General features: G+C 46.4%; 1 protein-coding gene and 1 long non-coding RNA gene across 4 annotated transcripts in view; one reads left to right on the forward strand and one right to left on the reverse strand.

The window, feature by feature from the left end:
* Positions 1-273: 273 nt before the first annotated feature.
* On the reverse strand, positions 274-3,554 carry LOC101684089. Of its 2 annotated transcripts, none has more exons than XR_006602558.1 (2): positions 2,983-3,554; positions 274-2,368 (listed from the first exon to the last, which is right to left on the reverse strand). It is a non-coding gene; the product is annotated as an uncharacterized LOC101684089 (long non-coding RNA). The 2 variants fall into 2 exon arrangements; XR_006602557.1 differs by having other exon boundaries at positions 2,971-3,554.
* The window catches only part of ACVR1 (activin A receptor type 1), a 127,831-nt gene continuing 117,972 nt past the window's right edge, over positions 3,540-13,398 (forward strand). For both annotated transcript variants that reach the window (XM_045066929.1, XM_045066930.1), the window contains exon 1: positions 3,540-3,911. The gene's annotated coding sequence lies outside the window, so the exon portion shown is untranslated. The remainder of the gene's footprint in view (positions 3,912-13,398) is intronic.

A 13,398-nucleotide genomic window follows, 5' to 3' on the forward strand; every position in this document is an offset into this window, starting at 1 on the left:
GAAACAAAAACACAAATTTCCTGGGTTTCATAGAGAACTTGGGGATCCCTGCAATACGTGTCCTATTTCCAGTCTAACGGAACAGAAATTGCTTCTCCATACACCACATCCAACCCTCAAACTTTGCCCTTTTTCTAAGCAGTTTGGATGCCTACTTTGTACACTCAACCTAAGTGTGAATAATCACTATACTAGATGTAAACTAATTTCCGTATGCCTGTAACCATTACACAACCGTAAAACCCAAACGAAATATGAACAAAACTATAAAAGCAATGTTTCAAATAACTTTATTTAAAGAGACAGATGACAGTGTTGCTGAACAAAAATGTCTGCTCACCTTGTAAACATAGAGCTATTGCCTGCTGGGAGCAGAGTTTTGGGTTGGTTTACATGCCCAGACTGAGTGAACAGACTTATCAGAATTAGTTCATTCCTTCAACAATTAATCTTTATTTTTCTTCAAGAAATCTTTAGTAATTGAACCAAAGCACATCAATCCATCAGGATTTTCATCAAGACCACCAGCTCTAATACATCCTGCTATTCTTCTAAAGAACTTGCTTCTGGAATTTGGTATGTATAACTAAGCTGATTTTTGCTTTATAGGTTTTAATAAGCCATGTTCTCTATGCCACTAGGAAAGGGAAACTCTTTCTTGAACCAAAAAGGAATGGCTTCCAGATGAAAGAAAATCACTCAAAGTAGCTCCTTACATATTTTAAATGCAGTAATTTCTAAAAAGTGCAATTTATATTCTGTATTACTTACAATCTGAGTGCAGAGAGGTGGTGGAAAGTAAGGGCTTAATTATGAGAGGGAAGCTTTCTGCAAAATTTTATGGAATGAATTCTCCATATTTTATAGAAGAATATTATACAGGACTCTTAGGTTGCTCAAGACTCTATTTCCGAATAGTGGTTGAAAGCTGTTGACTTCTAGAAACGAACATGTTGATCTGGTGTAAAGGAGGAGGACAGGCAGAAAACAGAAGAGATGCCCACTCACAATGCAGCAGGCGATTAATTAACAAGAGTCGTGCTCCTGGAAACATATGATGGAAAAGATCTAAGAATCTTGGAATAACAGAAGATGTATTTCTTTCAAGTTACTTTACTTGTGTGATTTCTCCACCATAGTTAAATCAGTGGATGAGATGTTGGGTTAAGGCACGGGTTCTCAATAGTGGACAATTTTGCCACCCCCCCCCCAAACCGGGACATTCAACCATGTCTGGAGACATTTTTAACCATCACAACTGTGGAGAGAAGGCATCCTATTTGCATCTAATGGATAGAGGTCAAGGAAGGATGCTGCAAAACATCTTACAGTGCACAGGACACACCTCACAGAAATTATCCAGCCAAAGATGTCAATAGTGTGGAGGTTGAACAACCCTGAATTAAGGTGTCCAAGCCAAAGGACTGTATCTGGGCTTTATCCTTGTATGGACAGGGCTTGTGTGACAGGCTGTATCCTTGTGGATCCTCCTGCCTTACACATACACCCATGCATGAATAATCATCAATTTATAATACAAGGCCATAAGAACTACCTAGAATCCTCCCAGAGTCTCCTGGAATACAAGTTAGTCCCAGGAAGGTTGAGTTAGAGGGTTTTGCATTGAACCAGTCATATGAGACTACTACTGCAGGAACACGTACAATGAACAGTTAGAAGCCTAACAGGAAACATTAGTTCATTTATTCACTTATTCAGCAAACCTTTATCAGGCACCGGCATGTGCCACACTGCTAGGCATGACGTGGGTATACAGTGAACACACCCAAACCCGGTCCCTGCCCTCATGGAGCTTACAGCCTAGGGAAGACTAGAAAGATCATCAAGAAGAGGCCAGTAAAATGAGGACTCCATAAATGGACCCGACTGGGGAACAATCACACAGCCCAACACCTGTCATGTAAGTGTAAACTCACTTGAACCATACAACAAACCTGGAGACAGGCTTTACTGCCTTCAGAGAAGTTAAAAGCATGCCTAAGGTCACACAGTTTATAAGTGGCAGAGCTTCAGCCAAGTGACACTCATGTCCCTGTTCTACTGTTTTACAGAGTAAGGATACACATAGGCCCTCTGGCTTGAACGACCTGGAATTTCTTCTCCTGATTCTCACCAAGCAAGCACACAGGTACAGAGGCTTTCCCCTCACGAAAAAATGCCACCAGCCTTCTCGGTCCTCTTGCTTACATCACACCTGGGGATGATTTTCTAGCTGTTTCATGTATATGTGTCTTACGTTCCTAATTAGATTGTAAACTTCTGACCTGCAGGGACCAGATCTTCCATTTCCTTTGCAACCTTTTGCAGTACTGCAGTGACCCAATAAATGTCTGCGGCATGAATGAACCTGTAGAGATAAAAATACTTTATGGTATCCCCATTTATTGGTTTCATGCTCTTACTTTGCTTTGTGATAGGACCGAACATTATAAGCTTCTAGAGGGCAGAGGAAATGGCTTGGTGCTTTCCTTACACTCAGCAGGCACCATGCAAAATTTGATCCCCGAATGCCTTTTTGATGCTCTGGATAATATTAGCACACTGGAGTGTTTTTGTGTATCTAAGGACCGAGGTTGTCAGCCTCTATGCGGCGGGGAATGTTCCTTCCTTTCCACAGTAAGCTCCCCTGGCGCCTAGGACAGGGCTAGATTACTGCAGAAGCCCCCTTCCCCGCCCCCTCATCCCCCACCCCTCCCGCTTATTTTTATTGTCAAGGAGGCCGACTGCGAAAATGGCAAGCTCTTGCATAACCCCAGACCTTGCAAGGAAATGAGCGAAGTAGAAGGGGATTTGAAGGCAGGTCAGAAATGGCCTGGATGAGAACACTGAGACTTCTTGCTGACCTGCAGGACCCCAGCCGCGCGCCTCCCGCAGTCGCGGGGACCTGGAGGCCGTCCGCCCGCCCCGCGCGCCCCCGGGAGCTGTCCAGACGGCCCCGCCCGCGCCTACCTGGGCACTCACCCGCGCCGCGCGGCCTCTCCTCCTCCCACCCCAGCCGCGGGAGCCCGGCTCGGGCCTGCCCCGCCGCCGCCCCGCCTCTGAGAAGCCCTGCGGGCTGCGCGCTCGCAGCTCCTCCGGGCCCGCCAGACCGCGCCGGGCGCGTCGGGGGCGGCCTGGCCAGGCTCGTCGGGGCTCGGCGGGCTCGCCCCCGGCCGGGCGCCTGCAGGGGGCGCGGGGACGGCCCCGCCCCGCCGCCTTCCCTCTCCCTCCCGGCTCCCTGGATCCGCGCCGGGAGGAAATGATGTGTTGCTGCCTGGTTAATCACAGCTCCAGACACTCATTGGCCGAGCGCTCCGCAGCCACTTCCTTCTCCTCCTCCTCCCGCTCCTCCCGCTCCGGCTCCTGCTCTTTGCAGCCGCCGCCGCCGCCGCAGCCTCCCCCTCCGCGCCGGGGGAACTTTTCTACTCTCTGTGACCGTCTCCCCCGCCGCCCCTCGGGCGAGCCTCCCCACGGGCCGCCCGCCCCGCCCGCGGCTGCCCTCCCAGCCCGAGCCGCTGCGCCTCGGGAAGTTTATTCCGCCCGCCCTCCTCCCCTTCCTCCTCCTCCTCTTCACCCCGCCTCCCCTCCCTCCCCCGGCTCTTTCCCCCGGGTGGCTGCCGCCGCCGCCGCCGCCGCCGCTGCCAGGCTGCTCCTCAGCCAGCCGCGCCGGCCCTAGGGCTGGAGAGCCCCTGGCCGCTCGCACCGCCCGGCTGCAGCCGCCGCGGCCGCCGCTCGGGGCCGGCCGCCGGCCCTCGGCCCCGCAGAGTTCCGGGCTCTCTCGCCGGCTGCACCGCCCCGCCCCGCCCCGCGCCGCGCCGCGCCGTGCCGCGCCGCTCCGCGCCGACCTGCAGCGCCTGGCTGGCTCGCACTCCGCCTCCCCCGGCTCAGCCCCGGCCGCGGCGGGACCAGAGGTGAGGGCAGGTCGCCCGCCGCGCCGCGGGGGCGGGGAGGACCGAGGGAGGAGGGCGCCTGGCTGGAGGAGAAGCTGGGATTGGGGGTGGGAAGGTGGGCGTCTGCGGTGCCTCCCCCTCGCTTTCATTCCTTTCTCCCCCAAGCTTCATCCACTCTAGGTGGGGGAAGCAGCCGCGGAACAAAACTGTCTTGCTCTGGGCCTGAACTGCTGGTGGGGTAGGGGAGAGGACAGAGGCATGAGGCGGGGGGTGGGGGGGGTGTCTCCGGGTTGCAGCATGTGTGTGTTTGTGTGTGTGTGTGTGTGTAGTGAACTCCTTCAGGGTGTGCGCCGCTGACTTGTAAATCGATCTGGTCGCCCGTGGCTCACCTTCTCAGCTGAGCTTGGTACAGGGTAAAGGAATGGGCTAATCACCCCCACCCTCAAAATATTCCGTCTCTTCCAAGAGGAATTTTCTGCTGGAGAGATAGCCAATAAACTCTGCTCAACTCCCTCCCGCCCTCCGTTCTTCCTAGCTGCAGTTTCAAAAAGCTTCAAAGCCAGGAATGTGGGATTCATCTCCCGATCCCCAGAAGGCAAATGTGGTTACAGATGTTGCACGGTACTTTGCCAAGTTTAAAACCCTTCCTTCAACACTGTAACCAAAACAGCGAGTCTAGAACCTGGGGCGCGCTGGGGAGAGATGTGGGCCTCTGGGGCCGCTGGATTCACTAACTTCCTTTGGTCTCTAGGCCGGCTAACGTCTGTCCAGTTTTCGCCAGATATGTCTACCCCCTCCCCCAACCTCCTCTCCCTGGAGTTTTGAACGTTCCTGCATGGGAGAAAAGCTGTAGAGGAAGCTACTTAAGGGAATAAAACATTCCACTTAGTAGCAGAAGAAAAGTCTTGGTTAAAAAGTTGTGCCTCATTTGGCTTTTGGAGAGTAGCAAAGTAATCAATGGATCTGTTAATTTTATTGGGCTTTCTTTTTTGAGGGTTGTGTGTGTGAGAGAGGGTGTGTGAGTGATGGGAGTTAGATGATGAGAAGAAGGACTGATCTCATACATAGTTTATATATTTTTGAAAAGAGGCCCTCTAATTGAGACTTAGATATAACCCAGTGGCTTTAAAGAATCCTGTCCCAGAGATGCAGACTGCTCTGACAGCCCAAGGGAAGGCGGTGGCAAAAAATAGATACCACCTCCCTTTTCCCCCAAAAAAATTCTTCCTGGAAAGGTGGTGTTAAGAAATTTCAGAGATGGGCTGATCCAAGTGGCAGGCCTTAAATGGAAACACTATAGTATGTCTTGGCACTTGTCTCTGGAGGTGGGTGGCTGGCTGGGGGCCCAGGCTTGGGCAGCCAGCAGACACTAGACTTGTGCTGACCTCAGACACTGGCCTCGCCGTCCAGCTTTACAGTATGCTTAAGTATGAAATATGGGCCTCACCCTTTTCACTGATAGGGACACAGGGGTCAGGAGGTTGTCCTAGACCTGGACAGAACTTGGATCCACCTGGCTTTTAAGACCAAATCACTTTGTGTGAGTCAGTCCTTTTTATTTGCTGGCCTGGAAGTCAAAACACAAACAGAAAAACAAAACGGAAGTCTTTTGAAGCTGAAGTGTGTAGGTCTTAAATCCATGGGAATTGTGTGGCAGATGATACTCAAAAGGTGGAGAATGATGTTGCTGTAAATTCTGGATAGATGGCAAAAATCAAGGGCTGGGATAGGGAGGGATTGGGTTGCTACTTTTCTGGAGGTTTGGGTGAATTTTTATGGAAATGGAGAGAGTGGGTTTTAAGTAAAGGCTTGATTTAGGTCATAGTTTTACAACTTTTATACCTTGGAAGAGAGTGATCATTTGAATCTGAATAAGTTTTCTGTTATCTCTAAGTAACTTAAAAGAATATTAAGGATGCAGCATAGAGATGGAGGAGTCTGCCTTATTCAGGAATGTCATTAATTTTAGAAGTGGGGACTTAATACCATTAATAGCATTGTAATGACTTTTTTTCAGAGTAGTGATTTACCAAATTTTCTGCATCTGTCCACTGAACAGCTAACAGTGATTGAATCAGTAAATAGAGACTCTGCCTCTGTCTTACCCTAGATTACACAGAACTAATACTGTGATGATCATGATAGACTTCTAGGTAAGGTTGGATCAAGTAGTCCAGCCTTCTGGGGGAGGAAGGGACAGGGCAGAAATGCATTTGAAAAATGATCCTGTTATTCAAGGTCATGAGGTGAAGTTGGAATCAATGTGTGTGTGTGTACGTGCAAAAAGTACATTAGACAAAGAAGAGCTGGGACTGGGAACCGTCTTCTGTGCTTGTTCTGCTGTTGGATCCCTGCATCCTGATTTATTTTTATGTGAAGAGATCTAATGCACAACTTGTGAGAAACTGGGGTGAAGCAAGCTATTAATGGTATCAAAACCCTGATGTGGTTTGAATGAATTTGGTGACCAGTGTGACAGGAATGGGGGGTGGCTTTGTTCTAGGCACTGTGCTCCGCTCTTCACATGCATTTTTCATGACATTTTCACAGCAATCATATGTTTTATTATTATGTGCCTCTTTTATGATGAGAAATTTGAGGCTTTCTGAAATTGAGGGAGTTGTTCTAGTTGTAGAGCTAGTCAGTGGTGGAGTGGGGATTTGAGCTAGGAGTTTGTGAGACTCTGGAACCCATGTTTTCAGCCTCTTTTGTCAGTGTTTGCCATACTTCATTCCCTCATACACCTTCTTGATGAGTTTACCATGGCTAAGTGTCAGTCTATTAATTATTTAGTATTTTTCTTTAAGGCAATGATTGACCTTAGAAAAACTAAAAAGAAGTCATCTTTTAAGAGGAAACAATATATCACTGCCATAATTGGAAAGCCAACTCACTTGTTAGTAATGGGAGTTAATCATAAAGATACATTTATACTTACAATAAAGTGATTACTTGGGGTGTGTGTGTGTGTGTGTGTGTGTGTGTGTGTTGCAGGGACCTGGGGATCAGGGTGGAGAGGTAGGTAGATGATCTAGCGTTGGTGACACTCTGGGTTTTTGGGTTGAATGGTGGATTCAGGGGTGCTGATTTTGTTTTTAGATTTTCTAACCTACATACATGATACATATTTTTTTGCAAAAAGATAAGGAAAATTAAACACATGACTATTAACATAATGACTACTTAGGGGATAGTTCATTGTACTATTATGACTATAGACAGCTTGGTGCCTGTGCGACGTAGGCTGGCAAATGCTGTTGACTGATTGATAAGACTCCAGGTGACAATTTTGAAGCAAGCTGATTGTTGTCATACCTGAATGAGATTGAGGTATGTCCCCTTGTCTGTATTCTCCTGCTTCCACTCTCATTTCAATATTGTGACCAAAATAATAGCAGTGGTTGCAGTATGGTTTCTCCTGACTGTGGTTTCCAGAGGCTGGGCCTGAGCCAAAGCTGGTAGTTGTCAACAGCACCTTGTCGCATGCATCTGGTGCTCAGGATGGGGCAAGAAATGCTGTCGTGAAGTGTTACAATGCTTTCATTCTTGCCGGTGGGTGAGTGTGACTGACGGTTCAGACTGGCAAACCAGTATTTAAGGTAAAGCAAAGCCTGGGTAAAATGTTAATAGCGTGAAACTGGCGAGGTTGGGAGATGAAACCATTGGAGATTTTAGCCTGAGTCCACATAGTCTCCTGTTTCATTTTCCCAAGCAAATATTGGGCCCTGTGGCTTTATTCCTGGAAATGAGAATTTGAATTCGGTTTCCTGGTACAAAATGCCTTCTTTGATCTCTTGGAGTGAGAACTTTGTGTTTCTTTCTGTGGCCAGTTCCAGCTCTCAGAAAAACCAAGTGGAAGGTTTACCTCTTCGTTTTTAGCAGTTGGCCGTAGACTGCTCTTGACTGCTCTTGACTGCCCTGCTAGTTTAAGAATCAGAAGTTCCAAAGCAGGATTTGTCTGTTGAAGGGGCATTCATTTAAAAGACTCCTTTTGAAAGAGCTTCATGAAGATGATGTGGTTGGCAAATTATGGCCTTAGGTTCGGATGGGAGGTAGTTTTGTTTGAACTTAGGCTCCCAAAATTAACTAATGAGACCCAGCAGCTTCCTTTGTGAAGTTAAAACAGATACTTGCCTGTCCCTAGTATTCATACCAACTGGCCAGTCGAATAATATTCCTATGCTCTTATGTGTGTTTCGGGAAATCGGAGCTTGTTTATATGTCTGAAGACACGTCTGTGATGCGTGAGACTTTTGTTTCCCAGAGCCACCACTACTCATTTGTTTGATTTTTGGGTTTCAGTCTCTGACCAACATTCCACTTTGCCCTTAGGATTGCTTCATTGTTTGCTCTGGGTACTTGGCCTTTATTTCTGTGACCAGGAAAGTGACTCTGAGTTTTAGTTTTTCCAGATTTTGTGGAGGTTCATGCAGTAGGTGGGGTTTGTTTTTTGCACAATGGGGCGAGTTCAGAGGGTCCCCTTGAGCATAGGTGTCCTGACGCTTCTTCGGTCAGGTGTCCTGAGAGGTTCAGTTCTTTCTCATCTTGGGGCTGAGCCTTGGAGTCAGTCCCTTTGCCTTGCCCTCTCCCGACTTTTGGGGAGAGCCAGTCCTCAGGGCTCAGAGTAATCTTGGTGCAGGAATGCTTCCTGGATTTTGCTTTTTGACATTTTCCTTGTATTTATCATCCTTACTACTCATTTTGGGACTTGCTGATCTTTTTTGAGGGCAAGGATTTCAGGTTATTCACTCCTCCGTTTATTTGCTCGACACCATTCATTCTCCTTCACCGATACAAAGCCTTTCAAAATTCCCTCATTGGGCTCTTTGAAGGCAAGGACTGTGTCTTATTCATCTTTTGTATATGTTTTGCACCTAACACAATGCCTGGCCCAGACCACACAGTCAGCAAAATGGCTTTTTAATTGTCGAGAGAATGAATGGCTGATTGCATGTTGGAGAAGCAGACAAGTCCAGTACTCTAGGGAATCGGAGGCAGCCTGAGAACAGATGATATTAGGCACAGAGGTCCTTAAGGATGAGTTTGGGAAGCAGGGATAAAGACATTCTAGGTGGAAGGAACTTTTTTGGATACCCCTTTAATGCTTGATACTGTAACATAGTGGACTCAACAAACATTTATTGTATTCTTTTCAGTTTATGCTTCCTGTTGTTGTTTTGGGCTTAAGGGCAAAACCTTCTTTGGGAAGAATATCTCAACGCATATTTAATATCCTACAGTGCATTGAGTCCTGTGATCGTGAGTGCATGGCTGGGACTCTTTCAGTTGGTGAATTGACTCCTTCACACCGACTTTGTCCTGTTGCGTATGTTCACAAATAGTTGACAGTGAAAACAGCGTGGTAGGCAGTGCTCATTGTGGAGAGATGGAATGTGGATGACCTCTTTGGAAAATGGATGGAATTCAGAGTGAAATTTTCTTTTGATAGGTTTTAAGGGCTGATTTGGCTGGCTATGCCATGTAGACATTTTCTGCTTGAGTGCTTGATAGTTGGGTGCCGTTAGGCACGGGGTCTTCGGTAGCCTCTGTGCAGCATGGATGACGTTGAATGTGAGGATTGCTTTGGGGTGCCTGACTGGCTGAGTTCGTTGGGGATGCTGTTCTTGATCCTTGGGGTCTTAAGTTCATGGTTATGTATAGAGCTTACTTTAAAAAAAAAAATTATGACATAAAGAAAATAAGATTGCTCTAGTTTTTATTTTTCTTTTTAAGGCAATTATGGAAGAGTTATCAATTGCACTTCTAAAAATAACCTTGGGCTTGATGGGAAATGTACAGAGGCACTAGAGGAACATAGGAGTGGTCTTAGACAGAGCTGGGTATTAAAAGTATGCTGGTACTTGGACTTTGAAGAGAGTGGATACTGAGAAAACTTGAGAAAGAGCATTCTGGTGCAGAGGAGATGAGTTGAGATATTTTAAGCCAAGTTCGGACCCTTACCTTACAATAGCTATTGTAGCTCTTGATGAGTGGCAGTGTACTCTCTGTGAAAACATCATATAGGTTAATACTTGTAAGTATTAAGAGGACTGGAGCTTTTGGACTTGTCACTTGATGTCGGGGACTTACACAAGATAGAAATATACATAGGAACAACCAGTAGGAGGAAAAAGTGTAGGTGGTTGTCTAGAGTGATCTTTATCTTCCTTTAGAGAATAAGGAAAATGGTAAGGGACAAGTGTGCCAAGTGATATTTTTTTTAAATGTTTTTTGAACTTGAAGAACTGAACTGTTGTGCACAACAGGTGGCAAGAACAAATATTCTCTTACTTTATGAGTATGGCCTAGTAAAAAATAGAAAATCTCAGTCCCCAGAGATTATATAAACATAAATGTTCTATTTCAGTGTTTTAAAAACATTTTTTACTCGCAGCAATACATTTTACATCATGACTGAGTACACATACATACACACATGCATATTAAAAATAAAGCTGAATTATAATTTTTACAAAACAATACAGCAGTGTGTCCTAATTTCTAGTCAATTTAAAAAAAATATCCTGGTCTCTATTTACTACGTGGATTTCACAACTTGCTAATGGGTTCTAACCAGCAGTATGGAAAAAAAAAAAACAAAACAAAACTATTCTAGATATTGTGGAAATCAGCCTTAATTTGTTTATTGGACATTTGCTAATCTGGATGAGGATTTTGTTTTTCTTTTTGTATGAGTCTCAATTATTCTACAGATGGTCCATGCCCTTCTGCTCTTCCCCGACTCCCCCACCCATTGTTCTTTTCTCTGTGTAGGGGGTCTTTGCTTGTTTCTCCACATCAGATTAAAGTGACTAATATGTGCTTTGGACCAGCTCCCGAAGTACAGCATCATCTTGATCCTCATCAGCATCAAAGGTGAGGCTAATTAACTTAAACTAGGGGCAGGAGCCACTTAGCTCTCTGTTTGCTTAGGTTATATTTGAAATGGGATGGTGACTCTCGGTAATAAGGGGACGGCAGGAGACCCTCTATAGGTCCCCTGCACCGGAAGGATAGAAGAGAGGTAGGGAGGGTGTCGCGATACAGTTATTGTTCAGAAAAACAAAACAAGGTTGGTAGGGACCAGCTTTTTGCATCCAAAGATGCAAAAGTAAGAGCTTCATCAGCGGCTGCAGTCCTCCTTGCTATCATTGTCCTTATTAAAATCTTTACCTTGCTGCTGCTCCCTTATCGTTTCCCGTCTTCTTCTTCCTTCATCTCTTGGGCATTTAGCAAGATCCTGTACCTCGGGCTGGGCATGGAACGGATAGTAACATTAAGTTGAACTCAAGGTACACTTGAGTAAGGGCCTGAAGAACTGCACGTCTAACTGTAAACGGCAGAAGGCCAAGTATCTTGGTCACGAGATACAGGGGGGATAAGGATCAAACAGCACCTTTGAGGAAGTGACTGTTTGGCTGGGCTTGGAAAAAGGTACCATTCCGATGTTATCATTTTCAGAGAGGTCTGTAGGTGTATAGGTTGTGGAGGAGGAAACCTGCTAGAGCCAGGGGATGGGGCAGGGAACTGTGAGGTAGTTGGCTTTGGTTTAAGGGCCACGTTGTGGAAAAACATAGTTGCACCTGTTTGTCACCACTGGAGTCAGACTCAGTGCCTTGAGGTGCAGCTTCTCAGTGAGGCAGCGTGACCTGAGATAACCGGAAGGAAGAGCAGGTTCATGTCTCTGGTTTTGCACTAATGCCAGAGACAAAGTGGAGCGGAGGGGCGGGTGCTGTGGCAGTGGTTCTGTTGCCCACCCTCCCCCATGTTTATTTTTTTCTTGCCAAGCGTTATATGGTAACTCCTGGAAGTTAAAAGGCTTGTGTAACGTGACTGTGTGGAGTACATCGGGGGAACACGGCAGAAGAAAGCTTAGAAAGGGGGATTTAGAGCCAAATTATGGTTTACTTTGGATGCCAGGCGAAAGATTTTTAGACCTGATTCTAAAATAGAAACAGTAAGATAACATTTGGAAGGGAGGCCCTGCTCAGGCCCCTTGCTTGCATTCTCACATTTAATGCTCACGTCCAAGCTAGGACGAACTCCCGTTTGTTATCCCCCTCTTTTGAAAGGAGAAACTGAGACCCCGAGGGATGCTGGAAGATGCCTGAGGTCACACATCTGAACTTGAACCCAGGCTGTACATTCCAAAGTCACTTGCTCTAAAGCAGAGTTCGGAAACTGGCGGCCCCCAGGCTGACCACACCTCAGACTTAGGTCCCGTTTGATACCGTATGTAACACTTATTTTTTTTTTTTCCTTTTTGAAATAGTTACCATCATTTAAATAGGGGGATATTTCCCAGAACAAATTCAGCTTTCCACGCTCTTCTGCAAGACTGCAAGCCCTGGCAGCCCAAGGCCCACATTCCTGTAGGGACCTGCCAGAGCTCCTTGTTACCGTATGGTTCTCAGTGGACGTGTGTGCTTGGGTTTGCCGCAGTCCCAGCTCAGCCAGTTTCCTCGCAGACGCCGAGGCCCAGCATCGCTCGCTCTTTTTTCTTTATTCTCCTAGCCGGCTCACTCTGCCATGCTCACTGATTCACCCTATGGCATATGACTTTGAGGCCCCTGATCCATAGCCTTCTATTTCGCCACAGATTAGTGGTGAGGGCAGATGCCCAGTAGGTGAGGGAAATGAGAGTAGGGGGAATTAGGGTTTTGGCCTTGATCCGGAGAAGCCATAAGTGGCGCAAATCATTTTTTTGAAGAGAAGAAGGGGTGAGTGGGAGGCAGAAGGATGTGACTTAGGGAACGTGGATGACCGAGAGAAGGGTACTGATCCTAAAAGAAAATGAAAGGCTAAGAGGAGCTGTTTAGGGATAGGGCATGGTATTGGGGTTCAGGTTCTGGTGGAGTAAGCGCATAGAAGAGAGCTTGCTTGAGTCTCATGAGGAGTTGGAAATACAGCAGTGGAACCAGCAGATAAGGGTTTGGAGCTGTGGGGATTAGATCTGCGTGAGAGGATGCCATCCTGGGGCATTCGGATCTGGGGGAGAAAGGTCCCTTTTGGAAATAGGAAGAAATGGACTATGGTCTGAATGATAAAATGAACCAGCTACAAACAGCTTAAAAAGTCTCTTACTGACCTTTTTGGGTCAAGTGCCTTATCTTGCAAACAAATCAAATGTTTATCCTAATAAAGGAATATTGTAACAGTTGTCAGCTTTTGAACATGGGACCTGATAAACATCTGCTCATAGAATCAAAGACAGATACACTGTTTGATGGGTGACACCTATAATTTATGTTTATGCCTATTGCACTGAGTCTAATTGAGGTGAAAGAAATTGGAACTTTTTTTTTAAAGTATCAAAGGTGACAGAAAAAATGGTTGTTCTAGCCCTGAGATGGGGAAAACAGTGCCAGAAGCAAATGAGTTGTTTTGAGATTTATTCTTTTAGCGGGTTTAGAATGGAATGTCCTTTTTAAATTACAGATGAGGGTCATTTTTTTTTCCCCCCTCTTCTTATCTTGACTTGTTTGTTGAGGATTCCCTCCAACTCACT

Source organism: Mustela putorius, unplaced genomic scaffold (genome assembly GCF_011764305.1).
Source record: "Mustela putorius furo isolate JIRA1106 unplaced genomic scaffold, ASM1176430v1.1 tig00003869_pilon_pilon_pilon, whole genome shotgun sequence".
NCBI lineage: Eukaryota > Metazoa > Chordata > Mammalia > Carnivora > Mustelidae > Mustela > Mustela putorius.